Source organism: Tachypleus tridentatus, chromosome 4, assembly GCF_004210375.1.
Source record: "Tachypleus tridentatus isolate NWPU-2018 chromosome 4, ASM421037v1, whole genome shotgun sequence".
In the NCBI taxonomy this organism is placed as follows: domain Eukaryota; kingdom Metazoa; phylum Arthropoda; class Merostomata; order Xiphosura; family Limulidae; genus Tachypleus; species Tachypleus tridentatus.
In genome coordinates this window covers 28,912,606-28,933,388 of record NC_134828.1, presented here as the reverse complement: position 1 = coordinate 28,933,388, position 20,783 = coordinate 28,912,606, and the positions used below count along the sequence as shown (strand labels likewise).

General features: G+C 31.5%; 3 long non-coding RNA genes across 4 annotated transcripts; all 3 read right to left on the bottom strand.

The window, feature by feature from the left end:
- Positions 1-795: 795 nt before the first annotated feature.
- On the bottom strand, positions 796-3,266 carry LOC143248279 (uncharacterized). The gene is made up of 3 exons (XR_013026863.1): positions 3,170-3,266; positions 1,497-1,564; positions 796-1,030 (listed from the first exon to the last, which is right to left on the bottom strand). It is a non-coding gene; the product is annotated as an uncharacterized LOC143248279 (long non-coding RNA).
- Positions 3,267-4,366: 1,100 nt separating this feature from the next.
- LOC143248277 (uncharacterized) lies at positions 4,367-5,339 on the bottom strand. The gene is made up of 2 exons (XR_013026862.1): positions 4,881-5,339; positions 4,367-4,425 (listed from the first exon to the last, which is right to left on the bottom strand). It is a non-coding gene; the product is annotated as an uncharacterized LOC143248277 (long non-coding RNA).
- A 7,954-nt stretch (positions 5,340-13,293) lies between these two features.
- Positions 13,294-19,841, bottom strand: LOC143248276 (uncharacterized). Of its 2 annotated transcripts, none has more exons than XR_013026861.1 (5): positions 19,257-19,841; positions 18,420-18,478; positions 16,241-16,345; positions 13,900-13,967; positions 13,294-13,432 (listed from the first exon to the last, which is right to left on the bottom strand). It is a non-coding gene; the product is annotated as an uncharacterized LOC143248276 (long non-coding RNA). The 2 variants fall into 2 exon arrangements; XR_013026860.1 differs by lacking the exon at positions 19,257-19,841 and adding an exon at positions 19,010-19,240.
- Between the last annotated feature and the right edge of the window lie 942 nt (positions 19,842-20,783).

The following is a 20,783-nucleotide window of genomic DNA, read 5'->3' as shown; positions in this document are numbered from 1 at the left end:
ACAGAAGCCTTTTTCAATGTAGAGTTTACAGTGAAAAGCCTGTGTTGGATGTTTTTAAGTTTTTTTGTAAGAAGATGGCGCTATATCCGAAAGTATTTGACGTTTAAGATAATAATTATTCAATAATAGTAATAAACAAATGGATAGGGTTGTGAACCCCCAGTGAAAATGCCAAAATATTGGTTTGTTTGAGATTGTCTCAGAGATCTGGAAGTACTTATGCAATAGAAAAACGGACACACAGATTATTGTGGTGTGCTTATATATATAGGTTCAAGTCTGTAGTGTGGTCTAATCTAACATTAAAAATATTAAAGAGAGAGACAGTGCCTAACAGCATATTCTCAAAAGCTAGAAAATGAAAAATACATGAAATAAGACATTTCTTTTCTTTCCATCTTTAATAATTAGGGAAAATTTTACCAAACTTTTTTGTGTATTTTTTGTGCCATCCACATATCTCAAAAACTTAGAGAAAGAGAAATATGAGAAATAAAACATTTCATCTCTTTGCTTCTTCAATAATAAGTGAAAATTTTAATTGGTTTTAGAAAATTCATTCTTTTAGTTTTATTTAATATTTTACTTGAACGTTTTACTACAGTTATAATTTTAACTTGTTTTGAAACGATATAGATTAATTTTAACTGTTTTATTACAAACTGAGTGACGCTAAAGTTCTAAGTTACAGCAAAGACGTTCTTGGCCACAATTAGATTAATAAATATTAATTTTATTGTATGATTTATGGATTAATTAATCGAAATTTATTTGTATTAGTTTTTCCTGGTTTTAATTTTTCTCTTCATTCGTCATTTCAAACAAAATGTTTATTAAACACAATTTATAACAATCATTTTTATCCATGAATTTATTTCACTGAAAGATAAAAACAAATTGAATGAAGACCAGTACACTAGAAACAATTAAACTATTTATAATAACACGCAGAAGAATAAAGGCAGAACAACTGTATAGTCAGATTTTCGTAAATCAAGTGAAGACTTCCTCATTGGATGTTAAGTCATTTCTGAAATAAAAAGTTTGTTTTAAAGCTACTGCAGCATTAATAGTGTTACATAAACATTCCATAAATAATTCAGTATTAATGGTATGAATGTTAAAAACTTCTAACATTTGGAGATTCATACTTTAATTAAACGAATTCAACTCCTACTTGTCGTCGGAGTAACCAGTTCTTTAGTTACTATAATATATTGTAAGAAGTTTGAAAAATCTATGGAATTATTACAACCAAATTTACAATTAGAGCTACAAAACAATTCTATTAGACGTTGGTAAAAGTAGAGAAACTTCTAGATCATATTTCTTAGAAAATATAATTTGAATTTGAGTTATTCAAACATTGGTTAAATACAATATTAAGAAAACAAAAGAAAGTTGCTCCAATAGATTAAAGTGAATAGACTTTACATTATAAACTTATATTAAATAAAACATGTCATATTATCTTCCAAGACATGTCTAACACTTACTAGATAAATGTAGGTTTTCTACAAATCCGTCAGTTTCTTCCCATCTTGCCCATCGCGCACTTTTTAATCTAGAAGTAAAAAAAAAATTATATATATATTATGAAAGCCAAGTAAACAAAACTATTGATTTTATCGTAAATCAGTCTATTAGGAAGGTGTTACAATAAAAAATTGTTTCTATTTTAATCTTATAGAATTACTTTGGAATTTATATTTTGACAATAGTAAAAATTCAAAGATAGTTAATAACATATTGTATATAATGTAATATTCAGTAACAATGTTGTTCTTAGTCTGCTCATCAGGAAATATTTTATATTGTAGCTTAACATAAAATCTATCATAATATTTAAGTGTTCTAAAGATTGAGAACGAAAACATCTGTAACTTTATATAGATAAACAACATTAGTGTCGCTGTGTCTGAGTTCAGTTACTCCCGCTATGACTGAAAGATGACCTTATATACTTACATCGTTACAAATTAGGGTACGATACCCGTAATATGCATAGTGTAGACAGTTCATTATGTAGCTTTGATCTTAAACTCGAAGAAACTCAGTGTGAAAATATAATAATTAATAATACAGACTTCAAAAGTTAGGAAAGTTATAACAATGTTTATAACATTCACAAAGTATGAATATGTTCCAATAAATATGTTACCACCACGGTAAAATATATAAACACAATGAATTTAACTAGTCTGCTCCTTTATTTTACTTTTTACTGATAAAAAGGTTTCTTGAATATCAGAATTATGTTTATAAATTACATGAATAAAGTGCAGACCGTAAAAATCTGTTCCAAGGATCGTGCATATGAAATGAGCATTTAAAGTAAAGTTTGTGAACAGGAACTAACATATTGATGTGATGTAATAGTTAGACTATAATTAATTACATACATACAGTGTTTATATAGAAAAACATATGACGAGAAAGGAAGAAATAAATAAAATAATATTTTACTTATAGAAATTTCTTATTAAAAGAAACGAAATTATGTAACAACGCATTTAACTTTTTTTTCTAGGCAAACACAACTATATTTTTACTGTTGTCATCAGAGAAGCTTTATAGAATTAATGAAGACATAAATATAGAGAAGTTAGAATATAAAACCAAATCCATCCCAATCCCACAACCATGTTGGAGTTCAAATTAACCATCCACATTAACTCTTTCATTGCTATTGACGCATATGTAGGACACAGTGTACCTGTTTCAGTCTTGAAAAGTGGTATATTAAGTAATTTATCTGAGATATAGGTATGTAATAAAATCAATATGTTTATTATTAATATAAAACATCTTAAATTTTCAGTATTAATCTGAAAATATTTGAACGGAATTTTAGTTAACTTAAAACTTCTTACAATTTAAATTATATACTATTGTCTAAAACCACTTCAGGTTGATATTAAAAGTGGCATGTAATTAATTATAAAGTACAACATGAGTGTCTTTGAAGGAAAAACGGAAGGATTATGTATAAATATGATAGTAAAATAAAATAAAACAATTTATATAGAACTATATTCGATAACAATGATCTGAATAATGAATAGATGTTGTAAATACGATACTGTGAACATAACTATTTATTTACTTTAAGCAGACGTTACTAAAGGCTTAAAAACAGAATTCTAATAACTGGTTAATAGTAACTTACTGTTTTTGCAAATTCTTTGTCGTCACACATCTTCTGCCTGAATTCATCGTCACTCAGAGAGTCTGGATTGTTTTCGTTTTGCACTGTTCAAATGCATCTTTTTCTGAAAGACATAGCAAAAATGTTTATGCGATTTATTTATATTAATATATTATTTAGTGAAAATAATGGTCTGGCATAGCATGATGGTTAGGGTACTCGACTGCCCATCTGGCTGGGTGCGAGTTTGAATCCTGTAATCCCTGAATTGGGCACTCAAATGTTGGTCATAATAATGTAGTTGGTAAAAGAGGAGCTCAAGTGTTGATGGTGTTTGATGTTTACTAGCTGCCTTTCATGTAACTTATCACCACTAATCAGGGAACGGTTAGTGCAATAGAACTCAGTTTTTAAGTTATTTTGATATAAACGTATGAATAGATTAGAGATCTCTTCTTCTATGTGGTGAAACGTTAACATAATCTAATAATATCAAGTCCCATAGACGCTAAGCGATAAGGTTGAAGGTTTATATCCAAACTAGGTTTGAATACCCGTAATGAGCAGAGTAAATATATCCAGTTACATAGCAAAAATATACATAACCTTCCAGTAATTCAACAGTAAGTACTATTGTCTATAACGCCAAAAATTGGGTTTCGATACTCGTGGCAAGCACAGCACAGTTAGCTCATTGTGTAATTTTATGTTTAGCAACAAATTTCCTGAAACATACTCTTCATATGGATGTGTATTTGTATTAGATTGTGACCTAATGGTTAGTGCATCGAATGTGGAACCCAAGAATTTGGAGTTCTTGATATGGTACCACTAAACAATCTTCTTATCTCCAGATGTGGGTAATTTATAAATCCTGTTATTCATTTAAAATTAATCAACTAACAGGCTTTTAGTGACTGGTTAATTATCTGCTGATCCCAGTTTAAAGTTAGGAACAGCTATGCCTGTCTATAATAAGATTCTTACTTGTCTACTCAGGTAATTCTATGCAGAACATGTCATTTGTATGAGTGAACAAACGAACTCTGAGAGTAACGACCGAGTTGTTCAGAACATGCCTAAAATATTCAAATAAAAATAACCATATAAATAATTTTCTATAATAATAACGATAATCATGAACACAAATAATAAACTATTGTTATTTAATGTTTTTCAGTAGTTCACATTTAAAGAACTATTATCAACAGTACTTACCTCCTGTGGGAAACTTTCAACAATAGCCATTGCTTTTTTTACGTCTTCTTCATTATCGCCTGTAACAATTAAAAGTTTATGAAAGAAGAAACATTCTAAAGCTCTGTTATTATTTGTTTATCTTTGTTAATATATAATATTATAGGTTATAAAAAAAGAAGAGAGGAAAACCTTTAAATCCCCTAACAACTACTTGGAAAGCAAGTTTTTAACAAGAAAAACATAAACAATTCCCGTTCTCCACTATCTTAGCTGTAAGTTTATAACATATTCTGGCTCAACACTGAAAACATTGAAGTAATGACCCATTGTGTTGGCTTTACTCTCAACTACACACAAATAACATTTTACTTATAGTTAATATAAATTTGTGAATATACAAACATTTACACTGACCTTTCATCTTTAGTTATTATTACGTTATATCATTGAAGCACGTGAAACTAGCCAGAACCGGTGTCAATGATGTTATAGAATAATCTGCTACACGAACTATTTTATAAAAGTCACTTACTGCACATTAACTTGTGTAATTTTCCATGTCCTTTTCCTTTGCCCGAAGCAACCGCAACGAAAATAGTCACCAGAAGCAATACCGCCAGACTCTTCATTTCTGATGGTTTTAGAAGAACAAGTCTAGAGTGTCCAAACTATCAGCTGATGTTCTTAGTCAGACAGATGATAATATTTTGGTGAAATTATTGCGTTTTTATACAAATCTTAACAATAGAGGGAAAAAAAAGGTTTTAACTCGTACATTACAGTAAGAAATGTCCATGTTGATCTAGTGTTAGAAAACTATTTATTCTAGTATCTCTGATGAAACATTGCCTTTAAACAATATATTTGTCGAATCATTCTTGCCTTTTGTGTTATCGCTTCTTTGTTTGTTCAGGTTTATGCACAAAATCACTCATATGCTACTCACTGTTAAGAAACGCTGTTTTTAAAATTATGAAGTAAAACATTGCGTGTTTGAACAAACCAAACTATGTTAAGCTGCTAGATCATTTTTTTATACTAAACTGATGTTTACAGAAGAATATTTGTTTGTTTTGTATTTATACTCACAAAAACTGTCACGTGATTTTTAACGCATGCACCCTAAGCTTCTGGAATTCGGTGTGTTGTTGTTACATACTCGGTTAGTCACACAAAGTCACAATAAGACGAATACACACGGTCAACTGAATAGCTGTAAAGAACTATTCGTTAAGAAAATGTTAATTTTTTATTCTTCTATTTTGTTAAGGACCGAAACGTTGGTTAGTAGTAATCGAAACATTCATTGTTTGTAGCTCTTTCCAAGAAAGGTGAAGTCTCATTGTTCCATCAGTCAAAAGTTTGTGATGAATATTGTTTACTAGTAACTGGAATTAGAGAATGTTAACATGTAGTGCTCCGTTTGGCTGTACAGAAAACAATCTAAAATAGGTGTATTTGAATACACTTCTCTTGAAAATAAAAAAGTCATTGTAAAAGGCATCTTGAATGAATGAGAAGACAAAATTCTGGAAAAATCTGAACCAAACATCGAGAATTTCAAATAAACCACAAGCTGTCATTGATTTATACTGGTTTCGAGAAATTCCATCCCTCACCAGTAACTCTGAGAAAACTCAAATAATAACATAGGTAGGTTTCGTATGGTAGTGCAATATGAATTGTTTCTATGGTATTTCGAGTTATGAAGCTAAGGTTTGTTCACTCGAGTAGCCTTTGTTCAGGGATAATGGTGCGGGAAGTTTTCAGAAACCAGTTTTCAGTAAGCTTGACAAACATGGCGTTGATAACACTCCACTCGCAATCTAAGGGTCGCGGTATTGAATATCTTCGTGGGATATGCTCGTCCTTTCAGCCACGAGGGCGTTGTTAAGTGATGTTCAATTCCATTATTGGTTGGTAAAGAGTATTCCGATAGTGGATGATAGGTGGAGCTAAGTAGCTATTTTGCCTTTATTCTAACACATCATAATTAGAAACTGTTGGTAGTGTTAACAAGCTGCCTTATGTCTAGTCAATCACTACAAATTTCGCAACTACTAACTTGGTATTTTTAATTAAGTTTTCGAGAAATTAAAAGAAAAAAAAAACAGTATAAAGTGACCAGTGATGAATTGTAAGAAGCGTTCAATATAGAACCTTATTCTCCAAGAATTAAAAGGCCTTGATGTGTAAAAAAATAAGTGATGAGAAAAATGATGAATTTGATTTATATATATATTTTCTATGCATTAATGAGTTTTCCTGCTAAATAATTTCCTACAATGACTTACTGGCATCATGTATGTCTGTATCTCGTCACAGATAAATCAACAGAAGAAGTTGCCATTAAAACAACTTATGAAGAAATCCATAAAGTTTACACAATTTTCAACTTTGAATACACTAATTGAGATTATTAGTTTTACAACTTGATTCAGCATTTTTGGGATTGAAACGACAATTCACTGGTACAGAAATGAAAAGAGAGTTCTACCTGGTCTTACTATTATAGAAATAGATCATTTTTAGAATTATGTGGGGAAAATGTCATGTTTGTCTCGATTGTCTTTATTAGAGGATCTTCAAACAAATAATGTTCCATTTGACCCACAATAAAAATTTGTTTCACGAAGCTGAGTATATTTTTCAAATCTATTAAATAGTTGCCTCGTTTGTAAAGAACCCGTTAGAGAAATGGTTCTCTTTGTTGTTTATTGTATGACAGCCTTAAAACTCAGTAAAGAATCGTTTGTTTTAATTACGATGACTTAATTCATGACTCTATTACGTCTATTTAGTTTCATATGGTAGAATTTGTAAAAGGTTTCTATACATGTCTCTAAATCATAATATCTATTTCGATACGGAATGTGTTTATATCAATTATTAAAATAAAATTTATATTCCGTAAAACACATTAATCTTAAGGACACGGTTTTCAGTTGGAGCACTATTCATTAGGACTGATTAATTTCTTTCGGGATACTCTAAACAGTTACAACTGGTGTATTAACTTTCAGGGTGCGGTCTAGAAATACCATTTCAACATTGGTGCACTGTCTTTTAAAGCACAGTCTCGTTCTACCAGTTTCATATTAATCAAAACCTTAAAAGAACAGCAGATATAATGTGGTGTCTACTTCTGTAGTTGGGTGGTAGCTTCTTACACTAAAAGATATCTGGTTTCGGCTACTGCGGTGAGGAGAACAACATTGACCCATAGTGTAATTATCTGCTTTATAACAAAGGAAACAAGAACCTGAAAGTGGACGTTCAAATTAGCTGTGCCTTGTAGAGGCTTTAAAAAAACTTTTAAAAAGTCTGTTACAAATTGGAAACTGCATCCATTCAAGTTTTCCGTATCAGATTTTATAGATAAAATACAATGTCGTTTGTAATATTACGGCCATGTGGCTGTGTATACTTTGATCTGTGGACTGGTACTTTCACAAATATGCGTGAGTCTCGCTCGAGTTCGTTAATTTAACGAAAGCTGTGCACAAACAATTAAGAACTGCATATTTTTGTTTGTTTGTTTTTTACGAGAGCGTGTTATGACAATCTAAATATTTAAAGCAATGTACAGTTTGTATTGAATATGACATTTCATCGATGTCCTTGTACACGTATAAGTTTTGAAAGGTGCGTAGTACTCATGAAGAAGACCTCAGTACACAAAACGAAACGGTTTTTTCGTTTAACAGGAAGTCGCGATCCATTAAAGTTGAGAAACATATTTATGGTTGTAATTTATTCAATTGGTACGCTGATTATGATATTAAAATTACTATAACGGGGTCATTAAATGCCAATCTAACTCAGAACGTGTCTAAGATACGAAGTCCAAAAGATAAAAAAATAGACATATATTTGAAAAATTTCGAGTTTAATAACAGAACAAGGAAGATTTCCTAAAGACAACATAAATACATATACGATTACGTATAACGTGTGCTGTAAGGATATTTCGTGTTTTAGATTCTAATGAAATCGTAAGGTAAAATAGATTGCAACATAAATAGTTTTTCTCTTACTGAAGTTGTTGAGGGAAAATATTCGAAGAAAAATATCACAATATGATGTTTCTGAAACTGTTTTGGAGAATATTAACACAAGAAAGAAGTTTTACTTCAGATTACAACTACATTTTCTTTTCTCGAGTCTGGTGCAGTCTGGTGTTAGGGTTACACTTCAGTGAAAGTGGCGAATCGAATGATAGATATGGTTTCAGATGTCTTTTTATCAGACGTAAGAATTGATATATATTTTGATGACACTTCAATTACGAAATTTAATAATATAATAGCGTTGAAACCCTAAAATGCACGTCATCAAATTCGTGGTTATGGCTCAGTGTGAACATTCTTAAAGGCTCCAATTTTAATAAACCTAAAGTTCTGATAATAATTATTTCAAGTTTTTCTCACTTTTGTACAGTCTTCAATAACTTAAATTTCTCTCTTGTTAAGGTATTTTTGTTATATAGTCTTTGTGCCACTGTTCAGAAATTGATTGAATTTCCAAACCTTGAATTGCTTTATAGAAAATTTTCTGAGCATTTTTAAACATACCAATATATCTGAGATGTTAAACAACGGTAGTGTGTAGGTTTCTGGGAGTGAAAATTTTAAATATCCAGATGGTTTATATATAATATATATACAAGTTTGAAGTATGGCTTAAATTAATCTTATAAATATTAAATCCATTAAACCTGACCAAGAATGCAACACCTCAGCTAACTGTAAAGTCATCAGACACATAGATTGTGGTTCTCTTAGCACACTGTATTCCACATGTGGTAGGATTAATAGACCCTTGATATGCGTCGAATGAATCGTTTTCATCACATTGTGACGTTGCACAGACTATCAGACCAACAAAAGTTTATATTGTATTGCCAGTAGTTCATGCTCTCATTGGTTAAGATTTCATCCTATATTGGCAAGGAGACAGTGCTGCAGCTAATACAGACAATACCTGGCACAAAATTTGTCTTCAAGCACTCACATTTAGAGGAAAAAAATCATCTCTTAACGAGCTCCATGTTCGCCTGGCTGCAACGCAGACTGTACCTATAACAAAGTTGTACAGCCTCATTTGTACAGCACGTTAAACATAGATCATGGAAGCAAAGACGTTGACATTAGTTGATCTCGAGAAATCACAAGTTTCCAGACCAGTTCGACATTAAGGATTAACATCACGGTTCCTGTCTCTTTTGATGAACCAAAAGCTTTAAACAAGATGCTGAACTTCTACTGTGGTTACATTGGTATCAATAATTGCTCGATCAAAGAGAATTGCCTTTGCTATCAAAATGGACCCTCCTGTTTCAAGGAGTGCTGCTGGGAAGGTGATGAACAATGTGGATATTCAAAAAACTATGAAGAAATTGCACAAAATGCTTCTGGTGGTCTGAACAGCAGTAAGATAATTAAAGTGTGTATATTTGCGTAATTTTGCGAATACAAATACAATGTAGTTTAACAAATGTATTGAAATGAAGTTTTTGGACAATATATATACACACTAGATGAAAAAGAAAATTTAATTCAGCTAACACTTTAAAAATTGGTTATTTTAAGCTATTATAGATGCAATTTTGAAAAGTGTCCTCTATCAAGCAATCGTATTTTTAAATAAAGAATGAGGTTAATCTATTTCCAAATCAGCATCTGTTAATTGCTGAAACCTAACTTTAACAGACTTTCTTTATAGTTCACAGAGTTTATGATTTCACGATAGTCATAAGATTATATACAAATTAGGCCGAACACATAATTCTAAGTGTTCAATGGTACCTCTATCATACTACCATAGTGTATTTAGTTTTTGGGGAGTAAATTTAGATATGATTTTATAAACACTTACTATCAAAACTAAATACAAAAACAAACAAACAGACAATGTCGGCCGTTTTATGACGTCATTTCAACATGATCCATCAAAGGAATTTCAGACAATTTTAGTTTGTAATTTTTCAGACCGCAAAATTATATTGTCGTACTTGACCTAAGAACTAAACCTAAAGAGCAGGCCTGATCTGCTCGCTTATACAATAGCCCTAACGTAATTCATTGTAACAAGTATAATTATGATCATGCTTGACCAGCTTCGCGGTAACAAATGGGTTATATAAATAGTGTTTCGACTGCTATGAAGATTATTGTATCCCAGCCTAAAAATCCATGGTTTCAGACAATCGCGTCCTGAGCAATGAATGTGACGAACATAGTGTGGTTGAAATAGTATTATTACAAACCTGGAATGCCTTCTTGTTAATAGCTTAATGTATTAAAAAGAGAATTAATTTATTATATTTAAAAGTCTCAAATCGAATTTTCATGTAAATACACTTTAGGACGACAGTAACTGTTGTATGTTAAGAATGTATTAAACATAAATAAATACCACACATTCATACATAAAAGTAACAACTAAGTACTCAAATGATTAAGTAAGTTATGTCAATGTATCAACTAATATTGTATCATACTTAATTCAAATAGCCCTTGAAAGGCTTTTTGACAAAGGAGCCTTTGATTCAGCAAACCCTGATTATTGGTGAACAAGAGATATTAGAAAGTGATACCAGCCTGATAGATATGTTATCAGGTTCAGAAACTTTTCAATATGGCGTCACCTCAGATGTCTTCAATGCTTCCAGTGAAAGGTGACTGGGTATGAAATTCACCAAAGTTTATCACAAGAGGAGGAAAGTTTTCTAAACTTCTCCATTTTATCAAGTGAGTTACTGCATATAATTATTGGTTAAATATATAAACATGGCAGTCGAGAACACATTTCTAATGTAAATATTTACATGATTTCAGTGTGATATACACAGCACACAAAATAAATGTTAATGTCTCTATTTTAGGAGGGAATGTGGTGATTGTCAAGGCATTCCATGAAACCATGTTGACATTGAAGTGACCAGAACGGGAACTATTTGATTAAGTGTATAGTGCTGCACTCTTTCTGAAACTACTCGTACGTAACAGAACAACGCTAAAGAAAGGTATTTTACAAAGTAAAATTGTCAACATACTCGATTAGAGCCTCAAGTGTATCAGATATCTCTTCTCTCTTGATGAAGTTTCGGCTTTTTATATGTCAAGATCTTCAGAAATCAACTATTCTTGCATATGAATACCTTCTAAGTTGTTCATTGAAGTTGCTAGGTATCGAGATACCAATCTGTTTGGGTGTTCCTGAAACAATTGAGAGTATGCTGCCAGGAACATAATTTCATCAAACCACAAGAAGACTTGCATGGGATTTAACGATCTTCGGTACTGACTTTACGAAACAGTTGTAATATAAACATCATCTGAACGATACGTTGAATGATTTTGTTAGTATTTATTGCGATGTACATAAAAATTTCAGAGAATGGCTATCATTCATCACAACTGGGACAGCGTTCTGAAGGCAAAAAAAATCCGTATTTTCCAAGGCTAAAAGGGATAAGAACTGTAGCTTTATCTTTGCACTAATGTCAAAATAGTGCAATAATTTTCTAGTGATAAATTGGTTGAACGATGCCCAATGTGTGAGAGACATTGTATGCTCTTGTAATACTTATCTCACTGTCCGAGATGTTTACAGAAGCCTTTTTCAATGTGGAGTTTACAGTGAAAAGCCTATGTTTCATGGAACTTGTTTATAAAGAATTATTATAGTATCCTTTATTACCTCATCGAAAAGTTTGTTTGACCTATAATCAGTCAATTTGTATAAATTTAAAACAATGTGTGAAAGTTAGGACGATTTTCTACTAAGAGACAGAGACAAAACTACTGGTGGTAGTGGTGCTTTCTGTTACCCACTTTTAACACCGACCTTTTGATGTCCTTCCACCTTGTACTAGTTAATCAGTAAGTTAATAATCATGTGATGACGCTGCAAGGTAAAGTTGGAAGTGTCAGTCATGTCAGTGTCATGATGGCTGTTGTAGTAGAAACTTCATGTGCATCTGTGCATTATTACAAAAGTGGCGGCCATTGTATTGTCATTGTAATCCTCCTGGAGAATGGTGGCACACTGTTTGTGTTGCACAGAATGTATGTTGTGTTATAGAAAATTTAATAGATGTTTTTAAGTTTTTTGTAAGAAGGTGGCGCTATATCCGAAAGTAGTTGACGTTTAAAATAATAATTATTCAATAATAGTAATAAACAAATGGATAGGGTTGTGAATCCCCAATGAAAATGCCAAAATATTGGTTTGTTTGAGATTGTCTCAGAGATCTGGAAGTACTTATGCAATAGAAAAACGGTCAGACACAGATTATTGTGGTGTGTTTATATATATAGGTTAAAGTCTGTAGTGTGGTCTAATCTAACATTAAAAATATTAAACAGAGAGACAGTGCCTAACAGCATATTCTCAAAAGCTAGAAAATGAAAAATACATGAAATAAGACATTTCTTTTCTTTCTATCTTTAATAATTAGGGAAAATTTTACCAAACTTTTTTTGTGTATTTTTTGTGCCATCGACATATCTTCAAAAACTTAGAGAAAGAGAAAATATGAGAAATAAAACATTTCATTTCTTTGCTTCTTCAATAATAAGTGAAAATTTTAACTGGTTTTAGAAAATTCATTCTTTTAGTTTTATTTAATAGTTTACTTGAACGTTTTACTGCAGTTATAATTTTAACTTGTTTTGAAACGATATAGATTAATTTTAACTGTTTTATTACAAACTGAGTGACGCTAAAGTTCTAAGTTACAGCAAAGACGTTCTTGGCCACAATTAGATTAATAAATATTAATTTTATTGTATGATTTATGGATTAATTAATCGAAATTTATTTCTATTAGTTTTTCCTGGTTTTAATTTTTCTCTTCATTCGTCATTTCAAACAAAATGTTTATTAAACACAATTTATAACAATCATTTTATCCATGAATTTATTTCACTGAAAGATAAAACAAATTGAATGAAGACCAGTACACTAGAAACAATTAAACTATTTATAATAACACGCAGAAGAATAAAGACAGAACAACTGTATAGTCAGATTTTCGTAAATCAAGTGAAGACTTCCTCATTGGATGTTAAGTCATTTCTGAAATAAAAAAGTTTGTTTTTAAATCTACTGCAGCATTAATAGTGTTACATAAACATTCCATAAATAATTCAGTATTAATGGTATGAATGTTAAAAACTTCTAACATTTGGAGATTCATACTTTAATTAAACGAATTCATCTCCTACTTGTCGTCGGAGTAACCAGTTCTTGAGTTACTGTAATATATTGTAAGAAGTTTGGAAAATCTATGGAATTATTACAACCAAATTTACAATTAGAGCTACAAAACAATTCTATTAGACGTTGGTAAAAGTAGAGAAACTTCTAGATCATATTTCTTAGAAAATATAATTTGAATTTGAGTTATTCAAACATTGTTAAATACAATATTAAGAAAACAAAAGAAAGTTGCTCCAATAGATTAAAGTGAATAGACTTTACATTATAAACTTATATTAAATAAAACATGTCATATTATCTTCCAAGACATGTCTAACACTTACTAGATAAATGTAGGTTTTCTACAAATCCGTCAGTTTCTTCCCATCTTGCCCATCGCGCACTTTTTAATCTACAAGTAAAAAGAAAATTATATATATATATTATGAAAGCCAAGTAAACAGATTTTATCGTAAATCAGTCTATTAGGAAGGTGTTACAATAAAAAATTGTTTCTATTTTAATCTTATAGAATTATTTGGAATTTATATTTTGATAATAGTAAAACTCAAAGATATTTAATAACATATTGTATATAATGTAACATTCAGTAACAATGTTGTTCTTAGTCTGCTCATCAGGAAATATTTTATATTGTAGCTTAACATAAAATCTATCATAATATTTAAGTGTTCTAAAGATTGAGAACGAAAACATCTGTAACTTTATATAGATAAACAATATTAGTGTCGCTGTGTCTGAGGTCAGTTACTCCCACTATGACTGAAAGGTGACCTTATATACTTACATCGTCACAAATTAGGGTACGATACCCGTAATTTGCATAGCGAAGACAGTTCATCATGTAGCTTTGATCTTAAACTCGAAGAAACTTAGTGTGAAAATATAATAATTAATAATACAGACTTCAAAAGTTAGGAAAGTTATAACAATGTTTATAACATTCACAAAGTATGAATATGTTCCAATAAATATGTTACCACCACGGTAACATATATAAACACAATGAATTTAACTAGTCTGCTCCTTTATTTTACTTTTTACTGATAAAAAGGTTTATAGAATATCAGAATTATGTTTATAATTTACATGGATAAAGTGCAGACCGTAAAAATCTCTTCCAAGGATCGTGCATATGAAATGAGCATTTAAAGTAAAGTTTGTGAACAGGAACTAACATATTGATGTGATGTAATAGTTAGACTATAATTAATTACATACATACAGTTTTATATAGAAAAAACATATGATGAAAAAGGAAGAAATAAATAAAATAATATTTTACTTATAGGAATTTCTTATTAAAAGAAACGAAATTATGTAACAACGCATTTAACTTTTTATTCTAGGCAAACACAACTATATTTTTACTGTTGTCATCAGAGAAGCTTTATAGAATTAATGAAGACATAAATATAGAGAAGTTAGATAATAAAACCAAATCCATCCCAATCCCACAACCATGTTGGAGTTCAAATTAACTGTCCACATTAACTCTTTCATTGCTATTGACGCATATGTAGGACACAGTGTATAACCTGTTTCAGTCTTGAAAAGTGGTATATTAAGTAATTTATTTGAGATATAGGTATGTAATAAAATCAATATGTTTATTATTAATATAAAACATCTTAAATTTTGAATATTAATTTGAAAATATTTCAACCGAATTTTAGTTAACTTTAAACTTCTTACAATTAAAATTATATAATATTGTCTAAAACAAATTCAGGTTGATATAACAAGTGGCATGTAATTAATTATGAAGTACAACATTAGTGTCTTTGAAGGAACAGCGGAAAGATTATAAATATGACAGTGAAAGAAAATAAACAATTTATATAGAACTATATTCGATAACAATGATCTGAATAATGAATAGATGTTGTAAATACGATACTGTAAACACAACCATTCATTCTTTTTAGACACACGTTACTAAAGACAAAAAAGAGAATTCTAATAACTAAGTAAATAAAAATGTTATTTATTTAATAATTAAAGGCATCAAAGGTGGCACTAGTAAAGTTTGTTTGTGAGTTCTGAATTTCCCGCAAAGGTTTACGAGGGGTAGCCGTCCGTAACTTAACGATGCAGCACTAGAGGGAAGGCAGCTAGTCGTCATCACCACTTCCTGCAACTCTTGTGTTATTCTCTCATTAACGCATAGTGGGATTGACCTATAATTATAACGTCTCCACATCTGAAAGGACGGGCATGTTTGGTGTGATTAGCATTTGAACCCTGAAACTAGGAGTCTAGAGCCTTAACCACCTGGCCATGCACACATATACAAACATCTTCAGATTTAAATAAAAGATGGTAACAGAGAAAGACTGTGGGGTGAACTATGTAGCGTAGAGACGGTGTATTTAACCTACATACACAAGTTACTATAACTAGTACCTATTTCTAATATATGTAGTACGTAATACACAGCGCCATTTTAGTTCCTATTCATGGTAACTGTTTTTGAAGTACAATGTTCATCCTGACAATACTACTAAATATTTCAAAATGTAACACAATCTTAGATTATTGCACGAACATATGTCACAATGACAATGTTCAGTCGATGAATTGTTTCTGAAGTGTGGCAGTAGACTGGTATCTTCATAAAGCGTCTCTAATTCGGAGGAATTGGTTGGTTTATAAACAGCTTACCGTTTCTGCAAATTCTGTGTCGTCACACATCTTCTGCCTGATCTCCTCGCCGCTCAGAGAGTCTGGATTATTTTCGTTTATGCACTGTTCAAAGGCATCTTTTTTCTGAAAGACGAGAATCGTGAATACTCTGATGGTATAAAAACAATGGATTATTTACGTTTTATAGATTTCCACTTGAAACATAATTTATTACTACCCACCACAAGTGATTAAAGTAACTGAATTCACATCTGATTCAGGTTGTTGCTGTCTGCTCAAACAACGTTATTACGTTTTAAATATTTCACTAGCAGTGTGATTTATTAATACCAGGAAGTTTTATCTTAACTTGACAAGATAACTTGTCTCCCAGTGGCAAATCGGTTTATCTGCGGACTTACAATACGAGAATAGTCAATTTTGTAGCTTTGTGTTTAACTTCAAACAAAAGCAAAAATATTAAATTGTTTGTTTGTTTTTTGAATTTCGCGCAAAGCTACACGAGGGTTATCTGCGCTAGCTGTCAATAATTTAGAGTGTAAGACTAGAGGGAAGGCAGCTAGTGATCACCACCCACCGCCAACTCTTGGACTACTCTTTTACCAACGAATAGTGGGATTGACCGTACAATAATAACGCCCCTACGGCTGAAAGGGCGAGCATATTTGGTGTTACGGGGATTCGAACCCCTGACCCTCAGATTACGAGTCAAGTGCCTTACCTACCTGGCCATGCCGGGCCAAAGTAGTAAATTACTACTTCGACAGTAACTCCATAGTTAATTTCAAAAACACTGATTATTGAAAGACCTATATGAAAGCAAGTAAAAAAGAAGGAGTGAATTTCTAATATAATTCAAGAATTTAGTTCAAATGTTGACACTGAAGAATTTGAAACATCGTGTTATTATGGTTTACTAGACTATTTTACAATAAAAGTAGTACTTCAATAATGTATCGTAACAAACAAAATGATTTTTTCTGATACAATTGTAAGAGTTGAGTCCAATTATTTTTATTACAAGGTGTGGCATATTGTTCATTGTATTTCGGCTCAATGTTTGGACGTAAAATCTAACGCATTTGTAAAATCAAACCATGGCACTAATGTTTAGTTGTTTTATTTATATTAATGCATTATTTGACTGAAGAAAATGGTCTGTCATGGCATGATGGTTAGGGTACTCGACTGGCCATGTGCTGTTGGTTGTGAGTTTAACTGAGCATGCTCGTTCTTTCAACTCTGGGGCATTATAAATTGCGATCAATCCTACTTTTCCTTGGTAAAAAAGTGGCTCGAGAGTTGTGGGTGTTTGATGTTTACTAGCTACCTTCACTCTAATCAATAACCAGCAAACTGGGAACGGTTAGGGCAGATAGCCCTCAATTTTAAGTTATTTAGTATACAGAGATATAAGAGATCTGCTACTGCTCTGCGATGGAACGTTAATATAGCTCACTAATACAAAGCCCCCTAGAAGTTGAAGAGAAAGGTTAAAGGTTTATAACCAAACTAAGTTTAGATACCGTAATAGGCGCAGTAAAGATGTCCCCTTGTGTAGTACAAATAGACATAATTTTCTAGTGATTCAGCAGTAACTACGATGGCTCTAAAAACTGGGTTTAGATACTCGTGGCAAGCACACCACAGTCAACCAACCGTGTAGCTCTACGCTTAGAAACAAATTTATTGAAACATGCTATTCTTATGGATGTATGTTTATACTAGAATGTGGCCCAGTGGTTAATTTTTGGAATTGGGAACCCTAGAATTTGGAGTTCGAGACGCGGTACTACTAAATAACCTTCTCACCTCCATCTGTGGGTAATTTTTTAAACGTGACAGTAAATCCTGTTATTCAGTTAAAATTAACCAACGTACAGGATTTTAGTGACTGGTTAATTATCTGCTGATCCCACTTTAAAGTTAGGAACAGCTATGCCTGTCTGTAATAAGTTTCTTACTTGTCTACTCAGGTAATTCTGTGCAGAACATGTCATTTGTATGAGTGAACAAACGAATATACAACTTCCTAGACCGAGTTGTTCAGAACATGTCATGAAATATTTAAATAAAAACAACCATATAAATAATTTTCTATAATAATAATGATAATCGTGAACACAAATAATAAAATATTGTTATTTAATGATCCTCATTAGTTCACATTTAAATAACTATTATCGACAGTACTTACCTCCTGTGGGAAACTTTCAATAATGGCCATTGCTTCTTTATTGTCTTCTATATTATCGCCTGTAATAATTAAAAGTTAATGAACAAACATGCTAAAGCTCTGTTATTAATTCTTTCTTTCTGTTATAGGCTATTTGAAAAGAGAAAAAAAATCATCGAAAATTGAAACAAATAAAAAATTTCCAAATGAATATATTCGTTCCTTTCGTGGCCCAAGCAAAACCACTCCTCAACTCTACCCTCATTCCCTCAAAAAAAAATCATGGGGTGATTAAATTTTCTTGTGGTTACTATTCCTATTCACCAGTCACTCTTTTGTAAGCGTATAACATATTCTGGCCTAAATTTCCGCTGAGGACCCAGAACCAATAATCCATTGTGTGGCTTTGCAACCAACAACATGCAATTAACGTGTTACTTATTGTAAATATAAATACGATAAAATACAAACACTTACATTGACCTTTCATCTTTATTCATTATTACGTTATATCAAGGAAGTTCGTGAAACTAGCCAGAACTAGTGTGAATGATATTATTCTATAATATCCTATAACCTGTTACATGAATTATATTATAAAAGTCACTTACTGCACATTAACTTGTGTAATTTTCCATGTCCTTTTCCTTTGCCCCAAGCGACCGCAATAAAAAACAGTAACCAGAAGCAATACCGCGAGACTCTTCATTTCTGATGGTTTTAGAAGAACAAGTCTACAGTGTTCAAACTGTCAGCTGATGTTCTGAGTCAGACGGATGATAATATTTTGGTGAAATTGTTGCGTTTTTATACAAATCTTAACAATAGAAGGAAAAGAAAAAAGATTTTGACTCGTACATTACAGTAAGAAGTTTCCTTAGCATGTTGATCTAGTACCAAGGAACTCTTTATTCTAGTGTTTCTGATGGAACGTTGTCTTCAAACAGCATAACTGATGAATCACCACAGCCTTTTTGTTTATCGCTTCACTGTTTGTTCAGGTTTATGTTATTTGCATGTAGAGCTCCGTATGTTTTGCAGAAAACAATCCAGTGTGCATTATAAGAGTAACGGTTAAATTCAAGTTTGTTTTTTTTTGGTCTAGCCTGAATAGTCTATCAGTTTAAAGTTAGGGTTAGTTAGCACAGTTATCCATTGTGTAGCTTTGCGCAAATATCTGAAACAAACGAATGATAATTATAGGGTTCGCAAAAATGTTCGATATTAATTTTGCCGAAAATAATAAGAAAAAATGCTTTGGTTAAAAGCATTTTCAAAACTTTGTCACCATCCTTATATAGAGTTTACAGTCGTCTTAACGGTGTCTTGTATTAATAAAATGTCCAGACTTTAATGGAGTGAACTTTTGTTATTTCCAAAGACGTTCTTCACATACAGAATGCCCCCCAGTGGCTCAGCGTTATGTCTGTGGACTTACAACGCTAAAAACCGGGTTTCGATACCCGTGGTGGGCAGAGCACAGATAGCCCATTAAGTAGCTTTGTGCTTAATTCGAAACAACAACACATAGAAAGCTTATAAATAAGGTTCATGCATTTTAAGTACAAAGAATACCTTACTTTCCCCTTATAATTTCACTGCATAATAGCATTACTAATAATGTGAGCTGCTTAAGATAACACTACTTAAGTTTATAGATCAGTTTATAATTGTACTACATGCCAAGGTCCGTGTGACTTTTCGATTCAACGATGGTTTTCAGTGATTCATTTCAACTCAGTTTATCAATAATTTATGCGTCCCTTCAAGATAAAAATAACGTTACGAACATTAATGAGTAATTACATTTCAGATGAACCGAACTTCTGTTATTTGAACTCAACATAAAAACCGAAGAGCATTAATGTTAGTTTTGATAAAGTTGACATTTAAACTAATTATAAGAAAATCCATAACGTTTGCATACTTTTCAGCTTTAGATACATGAATTAAGTTTATTAGTTTTACAACTTAATTTAGCTTTATTAGGGGTTAAGAAGCTAATTTATTGTTACAGAAGTCAAACTAGAATTCTATCTGGCCTTGGTATAAATTAAATAGATAATTTTAAGCCTTATATGAAAGAAAGGTCACGCTTGTCTTGTTATCATTTGAGAAATTTCAAAAAATAAATCTCTCATTTCACACACAGTTAAGTTTCTTACTTAACAACCGAAGTCAAATTAAACATTTTTAATAATTTAAAATACCTTTGAAGTCTCATATATAACTCCGCCATCCACAGATAGCCCATAGATACCTCTATCATACAACCATAGTGTATTTAGTTGGGTGGTTGCGGTATTTAAGTATTATTTGATAAACACTTACCATTAAAACTAAATACAAAACACAAAAAACAATGTTGACCATTTTATGACGTCA